The 5308-nt window shown below is 33.3% G+C and overlaps 1 long non-coding RNA gene across 1 annotated transcript; it reads left to right on the forward strand.

The window, feature by feature from the left end:
- The first annotated feature begins 472 nt into the window (after positions 1–472).
- On the forward strand, positions 473–4679 carry LOC124365639. The gene is made up of 2 exons (XR_006922736.1): positions 473–545; positions 4553–4679. It is a non-coding gene; the product is annotated as an uncharacterized LOC124365639 (long non-coding RNA).
- The last annotated feature ends 629 nt before the right edge of the window (positions 4680–5308 follow it).

Here is a 5308-nt window from a genome sequence, read left to right on the forward strand (position 1 = left end):
GTGTTTTATCTTCTTTTCTTCTTTAAAACTCTTAATTTGTCTGTTGAAAATACAAGATAAGTATGTCAAATGTAATCTTTCTAGAACCTCGAAAAGTTTAAAAATAATTATATTCCATGTAAATCACTCTGATTTTTTATTTTCAGTTTCGCAAATGTTTTAGTTTTTAAATTTAATCCATGACGCATACATATGCTAAATATTAACTTTCTGAGGTATCTAGGAATTTGATATGACAGTGAGTGAGGGCTCTGCCCTTTATGTATACAGATATTTTTTTAAGACGGAGGAGGCAGATCAAACAATGTCATCGAATAAGGCATCTTACCCTGATCTAGGAATTCAGCACCATCCGATACATGGTATATTATTAGAAATTAAAGTTTAGTTTGTACAAGAAAATTTTAATAATTGTGTATGATTGAATACTACAATATAATGTAAATTTTGCAGGACACTGCTGTCCACCTTAGTTCGGAGCCCAAGTCTGACGCTCACATGCGTTGGCTTCCAGATCTGGACTTTGTCGGGAACGTCACTTTCTTGTGAGTTCAATTTTTCGAAAAGCAACTATCTATATCTGTTTATAGTTTCTTTGAGTCTAAGTTTATTGTTTACAAGCTTAAAGGGTATTTTTTTAAATGTAGAACTTATCTGTTCCATACGCCTGGGTGTCGCAGGTTCCTATATAATAGTGGTTGAATTTTTTTATTAAAGTTTTGGGGGGTACAACTTTCTAGAGTTATTTCCATTCTAATTTTCATTCGTTACGGGGCAGGTTTAATAAACAATACATAGTTAAACTGGTCGTACAAGAATCTGCAGCGTCTATTCTAAATGCTACAGATTATTTTATTCATTGGTAATGAACCGCCTGACTATAAGTATAAAGTATTAGGCAAATCTAAACCACGAAAATATGAATAGCTTTTCTCAAGGGATTGCTCAATTATTTTAAACTTACACTCGTTTAGAAGGCCTATTTGATAACATCACATTAATACATTATGCTAAATGATCTAATAGAAAATGTCAAACTAGTATAAACAAAACCAAATTGAATACAGTACATTCTGCTTATTGGAATTGATTATAGAGCCTAATAAACGTCTGTCGTACAAAAATTTGAATTGCGAGAAATAGACATTTGAAAAATAAGTATGTACGTTATATCTGTAATAGTTTTAAATAAGCAATTGTCATTAAATTAACACAAACTTATAATAATTAGGTTTAATTAAGCATATGGTGAACAAATTTGTCGTCAAAAACTAAATAGATCACTTTACTTTACACTCATTTTACTTGTCTTTTATATTTTACAAAAGATTTAAAACACCTTTAACACCCAAAACACCACCAAAACGTACAGAAAAATAAAAAGTACAAGAACAAGGTAGTAGAAAAAAGATCAAGACTAACATAAACACTAAGAAAAATAATCCGAAAATAAAACATATTTGCTCACTGGCAGGTTCAAACTATTTGTTTCAGGGAGCTTCATGAATTTAATTTATACTATCTCTTAAACACTCTTAAGCTTTCGCGGCTTTTGATACCTCCCAGCCTGGCTTCTAGACTCTGGCAACGAAATTTGGCAGATCACAACTTCTGGCAGCTTTCGGCATCTGGAGAGTCTTATAGGCCTTTTGGAAACCATAGCCATTGTTAGTGTTTGGCATCCGTCTGCTCCCGGCCTCTAAGTTATCTCGGTCTCAAAGAGATCCCTGTCTATGGCAGCTTCTTGCCTCTAAAATAGTCTTCCAGGCCTTTTGGATGTAAGAGCCTTTGGTGACTCTCGGCATCACCCTGACCTCTAAGTGCCCCCGGTCTACGGAGATCCCAATTAATGGCATTCTTTTTTTTTGCATTTCCTGGTCCTTGAAAGCTCCTGGTCTATTCCCCGTAAGTTATATAGAATATGCATGTCAATTTTTGGTTAAAGTTTACCGAACTACAAGATGTCTGTAATAGTTGTGTTGTTTCTGATCCTGTGATTACACCCCTTCCGTTCTGATTGGCCTCATCGTCATCGTACTTATCATTTCCATCCTATTGTAGAACATACTTACGAAGTATCATAAAGAGCGTTTACATTTGCGGCTGTAATTCCCATTAGCTACCAATTACGTAAATTGTCCTTCAATGTTAGCATCAGAGTAATTACCGATGATGGGCGTTGCCCCTCTCGAAGTATTGTAGTAAAAATATACTCCTGATATCAATTATTTTAGCATTTGTCTATTATTGTACTATTATATAGATTGTTTGTTAAAATATAAGTTGTTGGATTTTTAAGCTGATCGACTCTTGAAGTCGATTGTTGTTTACAGTTTATCTCTTTATTTTTTGTTTTTCATTACTTGCTCTCTGAAATGGTGTCGCGGCAAGATCGCGTTCTTATCTGAGAGTTTCAATGACTATGTGGAGAGCATACACAATGAAAGTAAACATGAAGTGTGTGGTGGTTATTTTGATTACGAAACTGAGCGAAAGTGACGTTGAAGAAATTCAAGAAAGTATGTGCTAAAGCCCTTATCATTTGGGAGTGGCCAAGGCAAGGTAATGATCCACATAATTCTTTTTGTGGTAGACCTGAAGTATATATAATTGTTGCTAGGCAACTAAATAATTTAGTAATAATATAGTAATAAAATACAATTTATACAACATTTTATATGGTAGTTTGATACATTAAAATTTACTCTAAGGCTCCAAAAAACGATTTACATTGCAAAACAAATTAATACGATACCTGAGGGTAAATATATTTGTATTTTATTTGTTAAACAATGGATGATGTATAGAGAATGCAAAAACGTTTACTCATTGCAATTAATCCACATTATCTATATATATATAAAAATGAAACTGTTCGTGTGTAACAGCATCACTCACAAACGGCTGTACGGATTCGCCTAATTTTTTTTTAATTTGTTCGTCTTGATCTGTAGAAGGTTATAGGATACTTTTTATCCCTTTCCCGATTCAGGATTCCGCCCCACTGGTTACAGAAATACCCGTAAGAAATGCATTGCAGCAAACATATGTTATTAAGTGAAAGAGTCTTTTCAAATTTTTAATCAGCTGTTCTTTGTAAACATATATAATGCGACAAAAAATTGTTGTTATTTTTGACAGTAACTAAGTAAACATAAATATTTTTGACGTTTCTATGTAAACAAACATTTTTTGACATTTACAACGTGTCACAAATGTCAAATTTTTGATAAACGTGATTTGATATCTTTTTTACAATTCCAAGAACAGTGTTATTTTCCATCAGTAAAAGGTTTAAAAACCTTAATTCCATCCGACTTGCCATTTGAATTTAAGAGACTTCAGTTCCCCGTTCGACTTGCGTTCGCAATGACGATTAATAAGGCACAAGGACAATCACTTAACGTCGCAGGAATCCATCTGGAACCCTCATGTTTCTCGCACGGTCAATTATACGTCGCTTGCTCAAGAGTCGGAAACCCGAAGAACCTTTATATTTATGCTCCAAATAATACAACTAATAACGTTGTTTACCAAAACGCATTAAAATAAACAAAAAACTTTTATAATAGATTTTATGATATGCTACGATGTATTAGTAGAGCAATAAATTAATTGGAAAAAACGTATAATAAAATTAGTATTTCTTTTCGATGCTTGATTGATGTAGCCCTCTCTACTGCCACGCGAGCGGAGCCGCGGGTTTAGGCTAGTTCTTATTACTTTTAGATTTGGAGTATATCTAATTGTTGCTAGGCAACTATATACTTAGAGTATAATGTACTAAAATACAATTTTATCATGTTATATAGTTCTTTGATATATTAAAATTGACTTGAAGCACCCAAAAAAAACGATTTACATTACAAAAAACTACAACAAAAACTTTAATACGGTACTTGAGCACAAAAATATTTGTTTTTATTTGTTAATCAATGGATTACACATAGATAATTCAAAGCATTTACACATTGCAATAGTTAGATTACAAATCTACCTACAGCGCTACGATATAATAAAGTACTGAGATTAAAATCATTCTGAACAGCAGCTTGTCATGGAAATACAAAGAAAAAGCAATGTTGCGGGTTCCTGTGATATAACTACTCTAGCTTTATAGACACACGTGTTTATGGGCTTGATTTTACGAAAAAAGGCAAATTATATTATTTTATCACTGGAGAATTATCTTTTAGAGATATAGCATCTCATAAAGGTCAAATCTACTTTGTACAAATAGATTAAGTACAGCTTTTAAAGATCATTGCAACAGCTTGTCAATAATTGCGAATCCAAAACCGAGTGTTGGAAATATAAGTCCAACTATTGATTTCCCTTATGTGAAATGGAGCCTGCTGAAGATGTCAAAATAAATACGGATGTTGAGGATATGAGTGTGGCATTAAATGCTATATTTCAAAATTTACATTGTGGAAACAAAATATATGGAAAATAACGGAATAAACGTTATTTATTACTTTATATTTTACATAATGTGAAATCGTAGACAGTCCTGTACAGAAAATGGTTCTCATAAGGTTTTTTGTTGCAGTGCAACGGTGGCCCAGTCCCGGAAAGTTTTCTGGGTGAGGCATCCTGCGAGAAAATTGAAAGTCATCCTTGACGTCGCCTGATCCTCAATTAGTCCTCAATCTGCAATAAAAACTTTCTTTTAGTTAAGTACAGTAGTAAAAGCTCTCGCTGTATAAAAGAACATATAATATCATCTAGCCTTGACAAATCCTTCAAGACCTTAGTAGAAGTGGGTGGGGGTGGAAGAAATTTGGCAGGTACATGGTTATTGTATAAAATAATAAATCGGTTGCAATAGTAAGTACAGGGTGAGTTACATAAGTTTTCCATAGATATATTAAGAGAACGGTTGGATCAATATAATAGAACCATAATACAACTTCTCAAAAGAAATACAGAGCATATATTTAAATAATTACATTCAAATATAAGAGACAAGATGTGCCAGAAATAGAGGTCCCAAATTTTATTATTTAACTAGTATTTCAAAACACGATAATTTCACCTTCCGCTAGTGAAGTCTGAAATCTGACACCTTTACTTATTGACTGGAATCTGGACTGAACAACTGCCAGAAGGGATCCATAAAAACAGCGATGAAGACGCTCAAAATGAACTACTTGCATTTTTTCGACATTACAGAGACACATACAGTAGGCTACAAATAAGCTCAGACACGTTACCCAGCAGCTGTACAATATAGTATAGATGAAGAGGTGTTCTCATTGTGTCATTAGATGCACAATTGAGTATACAACGACGTTTTAAACACCAT

Source organism: Homalodisca vitripennis, chromosome 6, assembly GCF_021130785.1.
Source record: "Homalodisca vitripennis isolate AUS2020 chromosome 6, UT_GWSS_2.1, whole genome shotgun sequence".
NCBI classification, from domain to species: Eukaryota; Metazoa; Arthropoda; class Insecta; order Hemiptera; family Cicadellidae; genus Homalodisca; species Homalodisca vitripennis.